The following is a 15,942-nucleotide window of genomic DNA, read 5'->3' as shown; positions in this document are numbered from 1 at the left end:
TCAAGTGATGATGAAATTCAGTAAGAGACATGATGACATGCTGCTAAACACATTATGACTGTAAAATCAGAATTTGGTGTATTGCAATTTATCCAAAATAACGAATTTCGCTTGTTTTTCGCTTGGATCTGGGTCCTGCGGAACCCTGTTTTGGTATTATGGATGATCCGAACCTCAAATGGATTTCAAATTGCACCAAATTCGGTATGAAGCATCTAAACACTTTGATAAACAACCTAGAATGCTAAAACTCATGAAATGATATGATTTAAATGCCAAAAATCAAAGAAAGTCCTAAAATGGTGGATTTTGCCTATGGATCCGAACCAAATGCAATGCCTAATATGATAATGCAAGATTTACACCATGGAAACTTCTGATATTTTGCAGACTGCTAAAAGACCCGAAATGGAACATTTTTGGTTTTTACAGCCTTGGGATTTGAGCCATGGTGAGTTCAATAACAGCGATTTAGTTCTGACAGAGGTAAAAATCACACTAATCTGATGTAAAACGCTAACAAAATATCAAACAGCCATGGAAATTTATGAAATTAATCAGAGCTATGCAAGACACCTACATGAACAACTTTCATGTTTATGACTTCGGCATTTGATCAACATAAACACCGATAAAAATATAACTATTCCTGCCTAAACTAACAGAACAGACAAATGTAGCAAAACAGAAGGCTGACAAGAAAAATCCGAAGCAGGGGTCAACACTGTTCTAAAAATTACAGGCTTTCAGATTCAAACATAGGACACCACGGACATAACTTTCACTTTTTACAGTTTCGGATTTGGAGCAACACACAAAGAGAAACCATAGCCCTAAGTCGATCCAAGATCTCAGAGGCCCAAATTAGGCTCTGACACGTGTACCGACATCTCGGATTTTTGTCAGACATTAAGAAAAATCAGAAAAATCAGAAAAATCTAAAAAAATCATATTAAAAACTAGACATGCTCCCAAGTTCAGAACAGCTTTCGGATTGAAAATCGGATCTTCCATGAGGGATATCTCGATTTTACAAGTCGGAAAATGATTTTCAAAACGTATCCCGGGTAACAAAACCCGACTTTCCATTTTGAATGTTTACCGCAGTAAACAAATTCAAATACCTCATAATTTTTGGCAAAATTTCAGGGACACCTAAGGGCGCATTCCGTGATTTTTTTGGGATTTTTAATAAAAAACAAATGCATGAAATGACGTGTGGACTGACTGACAAAAACAGAGACCTACTGAAAATAAGCAGAATTGAAATAATGGCTAAATTAATCCTAATTAACTCATGAAATGTACTAAATGAATGAAATAAAATGCAAATTAAACCTAGCTAACTATATGAATGTTAAAAATCATCAAGGAAGCATAACAAAACATTTTTATATATGTCGTTTTATGAGAATAGCTCAATCCATCCCTCGGATGAGCTCTTTCTTCAAACGACTCCCGATTCGAATTATAGAATCACATCAAGGGGAAAAGAAGTGCACCTTGCTTCGTTACGCAGCGTAGGAGCTCTTGAAATGGGTAGCTATCACGAGCTTCCTTCGTCCTTCGCTCCGAGCTTCGGATGGTCCACCAAAATCGAGCTCTGTTGGAATCGAATTCGCCACAGCACGAGCTCTACTCCACCTTTCTTCAATGAGCCAAAGGGGGCACGATTTCCAAAGTTCAAAATCGGATTTTAGGAAGGCTAGGTCGGATTTTCCAAGTTCACCAGAGCTAAAAAATGATCTCCCATGCTGGACATGGAGCCTTGTTTTTATAGATTTTCTGAAAAAAATTGAATTTCAAACAGGCTGGATCTGAGCCCTCCATGTGGCGCCATCTCAGGGGGTGTCATCTGAGGGGTTTGAAATTCGAATTTGTCTTCTGCAGGGAGCCCTCAGGTGGCGCCACCTCAAAAGGCTATTTTGATTTTTTGAGAAAAATAAAAAATGGAAATTTTGTGGGTGAGACACCTCAGCAGGGGGAATTTGGAATTTTTCAAAAGTTTGCTTGATTCTCTCTGCAGGGAGTTCCCAGAAGGCGCCACCTCAGAGGGTGCTCTCTTGGAATTTGAAATTCAAACTCACCTTTTGTAGGGAGTCCTCAGGTGGCGCCACCTCATGGTGGGCTACCTTTATTAAAAATAAAATAAAAATAAAAATGGAGCCAAGTGGAGTCCTGGAATGGTGCCACCTCAAAAGGTGATCTGAGGTGTAAAGTTGGAACAGTAGGGGCATGCCATGTGGCGCCACCTCTGGGGAGTTCAAATGTTTGAAATTTTGCTTTTCTGCAGGAAAGGAGGGGCTGACATGTGGCATTTCCTCAGAGTGGCTCCTACGATGCCATGTGGCAGGAAAACATGAAGGGAGGAAGCAAAATGCGCCACCTCAGGGGGGGTTTTTTCTACTTTTTCTGGTGTAGGGAGGTCTGGACATGTGGCGGACAAGTGTCAGTTGTCTGGAGAGGCTTTCTCAAATGGCGCCACCTCAGGGGGGAGTTTGAAATTCAAATGGAGGTTGGCTCTGGAGGAATGGAGGATGGACATGTGGCGCCACCTCAGGGTGGCTCCTACAATGCCATGTGGCAAGAGGGAGGAAAAAGAGGGCAGTGACATGTGTCTCCTACTTTTCTGAAAAAAGTAGGGAGAGGACATGTGTCTTCTACTTTTTCTGAAGGAGTGAGAAGGAGACATGTGTTACCTACTTTTTCTGAAAGAAGCAGAAGATGACACGTGGCAGAGGGATGAGAAGGAGGGAAGGGACATGTGGCGCCCTCACAGGCCATCTGGAAAAATCAGAGCTCTGGATTTTCGCCACCTAATGCCTTGTTTGAATTTTAAATGGTTTGCTTTTTCTGAAGAAGGCCAGGAGTGACATGTGTCTCCTACTTTTCTGAAAGAGGTAGGGAGAAGACATGTGTCATCTACTTTTTCTGAAAGAAGCAGAGAATGACACGTGGCACTTGCTTTTTCTGAGGAAATGAGAGCTTGCCATGTGTCCTCTGTAGGAGACACTCCAGAGGGCGCCACCTCAGAGGAGACAAGCCTACCTTTTTTGTAGGAATTTAGGAGTGACACATGTTTCCTACTTTTCTGAAAAAAAATAGGGGGAGGACATGTGTCAGGCTACTTTTCTAGAAGGAAGGAGGGGTTGACACGTGTCCCCTGCAGGAGACACACTTCAAGTGGCGCCACCTCAGAGGAGACAAACTCCACTTTTTCTAGACAGGACAATCTATGACACTTGGCATCTTCTGGTAGTCTTTGAAATGACACATGGCGCAGGATGGATACTGACACATGGCAGACATGTGGCAGCTTCTTAAGGTAGCCCCCACACTGACACGTGTCAAAGGATGGCAGAAGAGAGAAGGTGACATGTGGCACTTCTAGGTGAACCCTATGCTGACACATGGCAGGTAAATGGGAGGAGAGAGAAAGGACAAGTGACACCAATCTAGGGGACAAGGTTCCTATTTTTTTGGGTTTTTCAAAGTTCAGGTTTTTCAAAAGAAAAGTCTATGTGACACCACCTCAGTGTGGGTCCCACATTGCTTCTTTATTGAAATAAGAACAAGACAACAACCTCTTTTTGGAATTTTCATAAAAATTTGGACTAATTGGTAAAAAAAAAAAATTTTGGAAAGAGTTGGCCCCTGTAGGGCAATTTTGTAAAAGGAAGATATTTGAAATTGTCAAAAGGGCAAAATCTGAGATAAGGTGGCTGAAATCCATATTAAAACTATCCAGATCATTTTCCTGAGGAAATATTTTAAAATTCAGAGCCCTGGGGGTAAAATGGGAAGAACTGATAATTTTGAAGACCCAGGGTTTTGAAATCAATTTTGAAAAGAGTTGAAATTCTAATCTGGATTGAAAATTTTGAAATCGAGAGTTCTGGACCTCGAAATGACATGCTGTGCAGTGCAGTGATATGAAATGCTCATGCAATGCTATATAATGACATGTCTTATGCAATATAATCTTGAACCAAGACTTGGAGATGCCTGTCTCCTGTCAGGAGTAAAATTTTGAACATCTGAGCTAAAATTAGAGAAATTTTGAGAGTTGCAGATGAAATTTGGACTTTTTGCAAGGTCCGGCTCAGAAAATGACCATTTTGCCCTCCAGCGATTTCAGAGGCTGGATGTTGATGCTTGGTGGAAATGTTGGGGAGGTGAGTGAAAATTTGGGGTGTTTACAATGAATGATTTGGCCGGCGAAGTAGAAATGAGGTTCCTCAGGGGTTGGGCAAAGTTGTTCAAAATAATCTGTAGGGCGTGTTCTTTGGGGATAGGAACCTTCATTCTGTTACAGGTGCTTCTCCACCTGTGGATGAATTCGCTGGCTTTCTCATTTTCATTCTGCTTCAGATTATACAAATGATTAAGGGTTGGTGAGGCTTCAACATTGAACATGAAGCGTTCAATGAACAAGTTGACAACTTTATCGAACTCTCGTAGTTTGATAGGATTAATGTGGTATGTATACCACCTGGCTGCTACCCCCTCTAGGCTGTGAGGAAAGCAAATGAACAACACCCGGTTGTCTTTTCTGAAACGACCGCATTCGGCATAGAAAGTGACCAAGTGAGCCTTAGGGTTGCTTGTTCCGTCAAATTTAAGGAACTTGCGAGGGAGATTTTCTAGATTGTCATCCCCGTCTAGGCCATGGTAAAAATCTTCGCCAAAGTAGGTTTGCTTGCCCTTGCTTTTGGCCTGAATATCCTTGATAGCCCGATTCATTTCTTTCATCTGCTCTTGCATCGGGTCATTACCCAGAATCGGCTTGTTGATCGATTCGGGCTCTGCAGCCGTCTTTACAAACTGCGGCGGAGGATTCTGATGATAAACAAACTGCTCTCCCTCTTCTGATTCCTCTTCTACTGACTCTGTTTCTTCAGAAGTGGTGTCGGGCTGGACTTTCTTCTTGATGATCCTGATTGGCCTTTTCACAGCCTTCTTCTTTGGCTTGCTTTTCGGAGCAACCTCCTTCTGACTGGCTTCTGCCTGTTCCGACATCATTGATCATGCATATAATTCAGGGTTTATTAACATTTAAATATGCATGATTTTATAAAATAATGTTTCAAAAACCCAATTTTATGTTAGTTTTTGAGTAAATGTGCTAAAATGATTTAAAATTAGAAAATGCATGAAAAATAGTTGTATTTTACATTCTTATGCCTATTTTAGTTTTTGTAGTTGGTTTTAGTTTTTAGTAAAAAGAAAAAAATAAAAAAATTGGAGAAAAATAGTTTTATATTCATTTTAAGTGTTTGTTTTTTTTAGAAAAGAAAAAAAAATATAGTAGATTAGTTTTTGAAGTTTCTTTTATAAATAGTTTTGTTTTTGAAAATTTTCATAATTAACCGATTCATACGGTTTTCTTTACTTTTGTAAAGAATAAAAATAAAAATAATAATAAAAACAAACCATTTTGTGGTTTGTAATTTTTGAAATTAATGAAAAAAAAAGAAAAAAAATTATAAATAATAATACAAACCGGTTGGAACCGGTTTGTATTTCTAAAAAGAAGGAAAATTGAAAACCAAACCGGCTGGAACCGGTTTGGAAGTTTTGAAACCGAATAACTTTTGTTACAAACCGGTTCCAACCGGTTTGAACTATTTTAAAAACCCCAAAACAGAATTGATCGGGGCTCCATTTTTTGTGCGCCAAAATTTTTCTTTTCCCCCTCTGCTTTTCACCTCTTCCTTCCGTTTCCCAGTTGTCGGATTCCTTCTACTTCTTCTTCTTCTTCTTCTTCTTCTTCTTCTTCTTCTTCTTCTTCTTCTTCTTCTTCCAGCAGCAGCAAATATTCTTCATCTGGTGGCAAGGAGTTCTTCAATCGATTGCAGCGCACGAGTTGGAAGCCATCTTCTCCCTTATTTCCTGGTAAGTCGTCATCTTCTTCTTCTTCTTCTTCTTCTTCGGTTTAATTCTTTCTGAATCATAATGTTTGAATTTCAAATTGGAAAATAAAAAAAAAAACAAAAAAAAACAAGAAACATAAAAAGAAAAAAAAATTCTGTGAAGAACTCTGGTGATTGACAAGTATTCTGCCGGAATGCTGTTCAGATGAATAAATCTTGATGATCTGATCAAATTCTTGATTCAGATTTAGTGAATTCGTTTCTTGTTATCAGAAAAAAAAAAAAAATTATGTTCTAAGCATTATCGATCATCTGGATCGATATTTGCTTTTTCCGGTGAAAGATAAGTTCTGGAATTTTGATCACCGTGCGGTTGTTGTTTTCCGGTGAGTAAATCTTGGATAATGAAAATCTGGATTGATCAACTGAATGATGTTTAAGAAATTCCAGTATGAGTGAGCATTGTTTGATCAACTGAAGAAACCGGATTGAGATATTTCCAAGTGATTAAAATGCAAATCGATATGTTTGTTTCTAATTTTTTATTATCGTATTTTCTTTTTCCGGCATCTCTGTTTTTTTTCCGGTAATAGATCATCTGATCTTTCTGGTGAATTGAAGTTGTTTTTGAGCTTTAAATTTACAGTGATTTCCTGCAACTGTTGCATCTCCAGTGATTATCTACATTACATCTGCATTTGATCAAACTGAAATCGATCGCATGAGTGAATCCAGGCATCCACTGGAGTTGTTGAGTATTTGAATTGACTGTATTTCACTAATATGCAGAAATTTTGTTCAGCAATGTAAAATTCTGTTCAATTTGAAACTATTCAAAGCTGAACTATGATTTTCTTAAAGTGTCTGATAGAAGCTGGCGATTGATCAATTGAACTCAATCCGTTATTCAAAGTTTAATAGCTGTTACTGTTCATTTTCCGATTGTTTGCATTCTTTGTTTTCAATGTTTTTTTTTATGATTCATATCTTTTTCAAATTACTTAGTTCAATCATTTTCCTTGTTTAGTGTTTTTTCATTTGTTGTTGAATTTCACTATTTTGTTCCTATTTCAATAACTGTTTTGCTTTTCCTTACATAAATCTCTTATTTTGTCCATTCCTTGTTTTTGTTCGACATTAGTTAATTGAATATTAGTTAATTGTTAGATGTTAGTAAATCATTAGCTAGATATAATTAGTTGTTGTTAAGTGCTTTGCTAGTAGATTAAGTAGTTACTTGTTTAGCATTTCTTAGTGAATTGTGATTTCATTAGATCATTTAGCAAGTATATTTCTATTTCTGGTACTGCTCGTGTCCTTTTGACTTGTGCAGGATTGCACGAGATTGGAGCAAAAGAGACTACGTGACACGAAGTACGAAGATAGAAGATTTTTACTTTTCAGTTTAGACTTAGAATTTTAATTGGGTTTGTAAATATTGCACTTTACGCCCTCTGTGAAGGGTATTCATTTGTTGTAATAGCTAGTTGTTTTTACTTTTCTTAGAACATTTTACATTTCAATAATTCAGCAATAAAGAATAGTTTAGAATTGTGTGCTTGAATACAAAATATTCTTGTTCCCTGAGTTCGACTCGGTCTCATCCATTAGTGAGAACCGGTTTTTATTATTTGATGTCTGGTTTTCACATATTTTTCATATAGAAATCTTTTCAAAATTACAACGATTTAAAAGAAGACATCAAATTTTTGGCGTCGTTGCTGGGGAACGGCGTAATATTAGTATTCACTTTATTGCCTAGTGTTTGTGTTGCATTTAGGTTTAGAACCACGTATGTGCATATCTTAGAGAAGAGCTTACTTTTCTGCACAGCCCACCTATTAGGATCCCCTTAGAGGTGACTGTGTACGATTGGTACCGTACACATAGATTTTATATTTCTTTGCATAATCTCTGTTATGTGTAACTGTGTGGTGTTTGTTTAGTTTTTATTGTTTTTAGTTTACTCGCTTTGTGGTTTGCGTGGTTTGGCCGCTTAGTGCGTTAGTTAGGTAGAAAACCCAAAGTTAGGACGGGAGCGACACTGGTCTAGTAAGAGGTGTATGCAAGGGCGACGCTCACTTGACCCTGAGCTGGTAGAGCCGATTGAGGACCCCGAGTCCCTTATTAGGAGAGCCCAAAGATCTGCAACCATGGCTGAGAATCAGCAGATTACTCGTCCCCTTAGGGAGTACTTCATGCCTAACACCTATACTCCCGCCTCCTGCATCACAAGACCTGATGTAGGAGCAAATCAGTTTGAGATTAAGGCCAGTGTAATCGAAATGCTACCCTCATTTTATGGCCTTAGCAATGAAGACCCATATCGTCATCTTGACGAATTCTTAGAAATTTGTTCGACAGTGAGAATCAACAACTTTGGAGATGATGCTATGAGGTCGACCTTGTTTCCCTTCTCTCTGAAGGATAAAGCCAAACACTGGCTGAAGGCATTAGATACAGTTCGAATTACCACGTGGGAACATATGCAAAGAGAATTTTTAAAAAAATATTTCCCAATCGGTAAGACAAATCAGTATCGAAAGGCCATCACCAGTTTTTCGCAAATAGAGGGGGAACTGTTCCATGAGACTTGGGAGAGGATGAAGGATCTTCTCCGCAAGTGTCCCCACCACCAGGTGCCTCGATGGCAACTGGTGCAATATTTCTATGACGGTCTTACTGAGAAGAATCGTCAAATGGTTGATGCCGCATGTGGGGGCACTTTCATGCTCAAGAGTGAGGATGAAGCGTGGTTGCTCTTTGAGACATTAAGCGAGAATTCGATGCACCACGCGACAGCTTCACGGTCTGATAGAGTTACACCTGTACAGGATAGCGCTAAGAAGGCAGGTATTTTTGAGATAGGGATGAACCTTGAGTTGAGCAACAAGGTAGACCAACTGTCCCAGAAATTAGATCAATTGTTGTTGGGTCCCTCTCCTGCCATGCAGGTGTGTGCGTTGTGTGCGAGTCCTGCACACCATGTTCTCCAGTGTCCAGCTGCGCCACAGTATCCTGAGTTTGTCCAAGAGCAAGCTCAGATGGCTCAAAACTTCGCTAGGCCCGCACCCAATCCATTTGCCAATACTTACAACCCGGGCTGGAGAAACCATCCAAATTTCTCATGGCGTAACTCACAGGCCCAAGCCCCTAACCCTTCCCAGAGTCAATCCAGGCAAGGTGGTTATACACCTGGATTTCAAAGATTCAATGACCCTCCAGCCCAACCTACTTATACTCAACCCCATTTTCAGGAGCCTTCACCTAGTCAATCTTTTGAGGATAAGATTTTGCAAGCTTTGAGCTCACATACCCAGTCGATTGCAAAGTTAGAAACTCAAATGGGGCAGCTCGCTGAAGCACTTAGCAGGAGAAGTGAGGGAGCATTGCCTAGTCTGCCTATAGTTAACCCTAGGGGTAAAGAACCTCTGCAGAGTTTGCATATGACAGATACACATCAAGAGCAAGCTCAGGCAGTAGTAACCCTTAGAAGTGGGAAGCAGTACCATTCGAGGGAGGCTGCAGAAGAAAGAGAGAAGATAATTAAGAAGCAGCCTGTCCCTAATGTTTTACCTCAGGAAAGCGAGAGGGTTCTTCCATTTGAGCCTTCCACAACCCATATTCCTAAAGCCCCCTTTCCTGAGGCGTTAGAGAAACCGAGAGCATTAGGTATGTCGGGAGTAAACATGCAAGAGATGCTTGAGATATTCAAGCACGTCCATATAAACCTCCCCTTACTAGATGTCATCCAGCAAGTCCCTGCATATGCAAAGTTCCTCAAAGAGCTTTGTACGCAGAAAAGGAAGTTGAGGTCCCATGCGCAGAAGAAAATATATTTGACTGAGCAAATAAGTGCAGTATTGCAACACCAGACTCCACCCAAACTTAAGGACCCAGGGACCCCTATCATCTCATGTGTCATAGGAAACATCACTGTTGAGCGTGCTTTGCTTGACCTTGGGGCAAGTGTTAACATTTTGCCGGGTTTCTTCTATGACAAATTTGGATTGAAAGAGATGAAATCTACGCCTATGACGCTTCAATTAGCGGATAGATTGATTAAGGTCTCGAGAGGGATACTTGAAGATGTTTTAGTCAAGGTGGAGGATTGTTATTTCTCTGTCGACTTTGTGATATTAGATATGGAGGGAGTTGATAGCATCAGACAGACTCCTATTATTCTTGGTCGCCCTTTCCTAGCTACCGCCAATGCGTGCATCAATTGCCGCACTGGTGAGATGGATGTTTCATTTGGAAATAGGAAAATGAGGATGAACATTTTTTGTGCATCGATGAAGTCTGATACTGAAGAAGCTTCTTTTGAGGTTGATATCATTCAGGATATTATAGAAGCTGAACATGATTGGTTGTTGAGTGATCCACCTCAAGAGGAGGTTGATGAATCATTCAAAGAGGATCGCCTTGATATGATAGATAGTGAGGCAGATAATGTCAGTGGGATTTGGCATTCCGAACCACTTCCAGAGTTAGCTGAGAAGCCCGCAAAGCCATCGATAGAGAGTCCCCCAGAATTGGAGTTGAAGCCTTTACCAACTTCACTCAAGTATGTCTTTTTAGGAAAAGAGCAAACTCTCCCAGTTATTATTTCTGCAAACCTGACAGATTCACAGGAGCATCAGTTGTTACAGGTTTTGCATGAGCACAAGGAAGCTATTGGATGGTCTGTGGCGGATTTAAAGGGGATTGACCCCTCCTTTTGTATGCATCGGATCATTATGGATGAGGGAGCTAAACCCTCAAGAGAATCACAAAGGAGATTAAATCCTCACATGAAAGAAGTGGTGAAGAAGGAAGTAGTTAAATTGTTAGATGCTGGGATTATTTATCCCATCTCCGATAGTCAGTGGGTGAGTCTTACCCAGGTTGTTCCCAAAAAGTCTGGGCTCACTGTGGAGAAGAATGAGAAAGGAGAGAGCATTCCCATGAGGATTACTACGGGATGGCGAGTATGTATTGACTATAGGAAGTTGAACAGTGCAACTAGGAAAGATCATTTCCCGTTACCGTTCATCGACCAAATTTTAGAAAGACTTGCAGGCCAGCAATATTATTGCTTTTTAGATGGATATTCCGGATATAACCAGGTGGCCGTTCATCCCGAGGATCAGGATAAGACGACATTTACCTGTCCCTATGGTACATTTGCGTATAGGAGGATGCCGTTTGGGCTTTGTAATGCCCCAGCTACATTTCAGAGATGTATGATGGCGATTTTCTCTGACATGATGGATGATGTCCTTGAGATTTTCATGGACGATTTCTCGGTTTATGGCTCTTCTTTTGACGATTGTCTTCATAAGTTATCTCGTGTACTTCAGCGTTGTAGGGAGACAAATCTAGTGCTTAGTTGGGAAAAGAGTCATTTCATGGTACAGCAGGTGATTGTTCTTGGACATATTGTGTCCGAGAAAGGTATTGAGGTCGATAAGGCCAAAGTGGAGACCATTGTCAGATTAGCTCCACCGACCTCTGTGAGGCAAGTGCGTTCATTTTTAGGGCATGCAGGTTTCTATAGACGGTTCATTAAGGATTTTAGTCAAATTTCTAGACCGTTGTGTAACCTGTTGTCGAAAGACCAGTCGTTTGTGTTTGATGATGCCTGTCTGAAGGCATTCTTAGCCCTAAAGGAAGCACTGACCACTGCTCCTATTCTCAGATCTCCTGAGTGGTCAGTGCCTTTTGAGATTATGTGTGACGCTTTAGATTATGCGGTTGGAACAATTTTAGGACAGAAGATTGAGAAACGATCTCATGTTATTCATTATGCTAGTAGGACTCTTTCTGACACACAAATGCATTATACTACCACTGAGAAGGAGTTACTAGTTGTTGTATTTGCACTTGAGAAGTTTCGATCATATTTGTTAGGCTCCAAAGTTATCATTTACTCAGATCATGCCGCATTGAGATATTTGATGAGTAAAAAGGATGCTAAACCACGTCTCATTCGTTGGATTCTTCTGTTACAAGAATTTGATATTGAGATTCGAGATAAGAGTGGATGTAAGAATCTTGTAGCAGATCATCTGTCTAGACTGACTATAGATTCATCTATTGATCAAGGACAGATTGCTGATTCTTTTTCAGATGAGCAGTTATTTCATGTCAAGCGTTTACCCTGGTTCGCGGATATCGTAAATTTTCTGGTTACTAGAGAGTATCCTGCGCACTGGAACCGGAATGAAAAAGATAGATTTTTTGCGCAGGTGAAACATTATTTTTGGGAGGAACCAGAATTATTTAGATCCTGCCCGGACCAGATGATTCAGAGATGTGTGCCCGAAGAAGAGTATCATTCCATTTTATCCTTTTGTCATTCTTTAGCTTGTGGAGGTCATTTTTCTAGTCGGAAGACCGCTGCAAAGGTCCTTCAGTCTGGATTTTGGTGGCCCACACTTCATAGAGATGCTCACGAATTCTGTAGGAAGTGTTTGCGATGTCAGCAAACAGGTCGCATTACCAAGCGCGACATGATGCCTCTTTTACCTATTCTGATTGTGGAGATTTTTTATGTTTAAGGCATTGATTTCATGGGTCCTTTTCCGCCATCATTTGGATTTACATATATTTTAGTAGCGGTTGATTATGTTTCAAAATGGGTCGAGGCTGTGGCCACCCGGACCAATGATCATAAAGAGGTGCTTCGATTTATCAAGCACAACATTTTTAGTCGGTTCGGAGTTCCTAGAGCAATCATCAGTGATGGTGGTACGCACTTTCGTAATGTGCAGGTAGCTTCCTTACTTAGGAAATATTCTGTGCATCATCGGATTGCTACACCTTACCACCCACAAACCAGTGGCCAAGTTGAGGTATCTAACAGGGAGATAAAGAGGATTCTTGAAAAGACAGTCAGACCAGACCGCAAGGATTGGTCTCAGCGCCTTGATGATGCCTTGTGGGCTTATAGGACTGCTTTTAAGACCCCGATTGGTATGTCACCATTTCGATTAGTTTTCGGGAAACCTTGCCATCTTCCTGTTGAGTTAGAACATAGAGCATATTGGGCTATAAAAAAATTCAATTTCAATATGACCCAAGCTGGAGTCGAGAGAAAATTACAGTTGAGTGAGCTAGAGGAATTGCGTAATGAGGCCTATGAGAGTGCAAAGATTTACAAGGCTCGAACTAAGCATTTTCATGATCGATATATTGTTAGGAAACAGCTCGAGCCTGGGCAAAAGGTATGGCTTTATCATTCACGTCTTCATCTTTTTCCAGGTAAGTTGAAGTCAATATGGAATGGTCCATTTGTTGTGCATAGGGTGTTTCCATATGGAGCGATAGATCTTTTTGACCCTCGTACGAGTGCTAATTTTAAAGTAAATGGGCAACGGCTGAAGCCTTATATCTCAGATACTGTGACAGGACAAGACATTGAGGATGTTGATCTTTTAGAAGTTTAGGACTCACACATGTTTGTATATATTTTAAAATTTTGTAAATATTCATAGAAAAACAATTTTTTTTAAGAGTACTTTCATATAGTTCATGTGCATAATTCATAAACCATGATCAGGGTAGGCATATTTTCACATTTTAGATTTCATTGAGTTTACTTTCTTTCCCTCATTGATTTTATCTCATGTGCATTCACTTAGTTTCACATAAGCATGGGGGAATGCCACTGGGACAGTGTAATTCAAGCATGGGGGAGGGTGTAGTAGCTCACTGTAAACACCCCAAATTTTCACTCACCTCCCCCAAACATCATCATCCAGCCTCTAAAATCGTTGGAGGGCAAAATGGTCATTTTCTGAACCCGAACCTTGCAAAAGTCCAAATTTCATCTGAAACTCTCAAAATTTCTCTATTTTTAGCTCAGATGTTCAAAATTTTACTCCTGACAGGAGACAAACATCTCCAAGTCTTGATTCAAGATTGCATTTCATAAGACATGACATTGCATATCATTGCATGAGCATTTCAAATCACTGCACTGCACAGCATGTCATTTCGAGGTCCAGAACTCTCGATTTCAAAATTTTCAATCCAGATTAGAATTTCAACTCTTTTCAAAATTGATTTCAAAACCCTGGGTCTTCAAAATTATCAATTTTTCCCATTTTACCCCCAGGACTCTGAATTTCAAATTATTTCCTCAGGAAAACAATCTGGATAGTTTTCAATATGGATTTCAGCCAATTCATCTCAGATTTTGCCATTTTGTCAACAATTTCAAATATCTCCTTTTTACAAAATCGCCCCACAAGGGCCAACTCTTTCCAAAAAAATTTATTTTACCAATTATTCCAGATTTTATGAAAATTCCAAAAAAGAGGTTTTGTTATTTTATCCTTATTTCAGTAAATAAGCAATGTGGGACCCACACTGAGGTGGTGTCACACAAGCTTTTCTTTTGAAAATTTGAATTTAGAAAAACCCAAAAATATAGGAGCCTTGTCCCCTGGATTGGTGCCACTTGTCATTTCTCTCTCCTTCCATTTACATGCCATGTGTCAGCATAGGGTTCACCTAGAGTCGGTGCCACATGTCACCCTCCCTCTTCTGCCAAGTGTCAGTGTGGGGCTACCTTAAGAAGCCGCCACATGTCTGCCATGTGTCAGTATCCATCCTGCGTCATGTGTCAATCCAAGATTACCAGGAGATGCCAAGTGTCATAGGTTGTCCTGTCTAGAAAAAGTGGAGCTTGTCTCCTTTGAGGTGGCGCCACTTGAAGTGTGTCTTCTGCATGGGACACGTGTCAACCCCTCCCTCCTTCTAGAAAAGTAGCCTAACACATGTCTCTCCCTACTTTTCTCAGAAAAGTAGGAGACATGTGTCACTCCTAAATCCCTACAGAAAAGGTAGGCTTGTCTCCTCTGAGGTGGCGCCATCTGGAGTGTGTCTCCTGCAGAGGACACGTGGCAAGCTCTCATTTCCTCAGAAAAAGCAAGTGCCATGTGTCATTTCCTGCTCTCTTCAGAAAAACTAGAATTCAAAGTTTCAAATCTCCTCATAGGTGGCGCAAATCCTGAACTCCTACCTTTTTCATCCTGTCTGAGATGGCGCCACATGGCCTGGCCCACCTTCTCTCCCCTCTGCCACGTGTCATATTCTGCTTCTTTCAGAAAAGAAGGTGACACATGTCTCCTTCTCACTCCTTCAGAAAAAGTAGAGGACACATGTCCTCTCCCTACTTTTTTTTCAGAAAAGTAGGAGACACATGTCACTGCCCTCTTTTTCCTCCCTCTTGCCACATGGCATTGTAGGAGCCACCCTGAGGTGGCGCCACATGTCCATCCTCCATTCCTCCAGGGCCAACCTCCATTTGAATTTCAAGCTTCCCCCTGAGGTGGCGCCATCTGAAGAACCACACCAGCAGGCTGACACTTGGAACCATCCTGGACTGCCACATGTCCAGATCTCCTTTCACCAGAAAAAGCAAAATTCAAATTCCTCTGAGGTGGCGCCTTCTGAGCCCACTGCTCTGACCTTCTGACATGTGTCAAACACTTTTTGAGGTGGCACCATTCTAGGACTCCACTTGGCTCCATTTTTTTATTTTTCATAAAGGTAGCCCACCATGAGGTGGCGCCACCTGAGGACTCCCTACAAAAGGTGAGTTTGAATTTCAAATTCCAAGAGAACACCCTCTGAGGTGGCGCCTTCTGGGAGTTCCCTGCAGAGAGAATCAAGCAAACTTTTGAAAAATTCCAAATTCCCCCTGCTGAGGTGTCTCACCCACAAAATTTCCATTTTTTTTATTTTTCTCAAAAATCAAAATAGCACCATGAGGTGGCGCCACCTGAGGGCTCCCTGCAAAAGCCAAATTCAAATTTCAAACCCCCAGATGGCACCCCCTGAGATGGCGCCACATGGAAGGCTCAGATCCAGCCTGTTTGAATTTCAAAGTTTTTCAGAAAAGTTATAAAAACAAGGGTTCACGCCCAGCCTAAGGGGATCATTTTTTTTTAGCTCTGGTGAACTTGGAAAATCCGACCTAGCCTTCCTAGAATCAGATTTTGAACTGTGGAAATCGTGCCCCCTTTGGCGCATTGAAGAAGGTGGAGTAGAGCTCGTGCTGTGGCCAATTCGATTCCAA

This window comes from Nuphar pumila, chromosome 17 (genome assembly GCF_984573655.1).
Source record: "Nuphar pumila chromosome 17, dmNupPumi1.hap1.1, whole genome shotgun sequence".
Taxonomy (NCBI): domain Eukaryota; kingdom Viridiplantae; phylum Streptophyta; class Magnoliopsida; order Nymphaeales; family Nymphaeaceae; genus Nuphar; species Nuphar pumila.
This window is presented reverse-complemented; position numbering follows the sequence as displayed.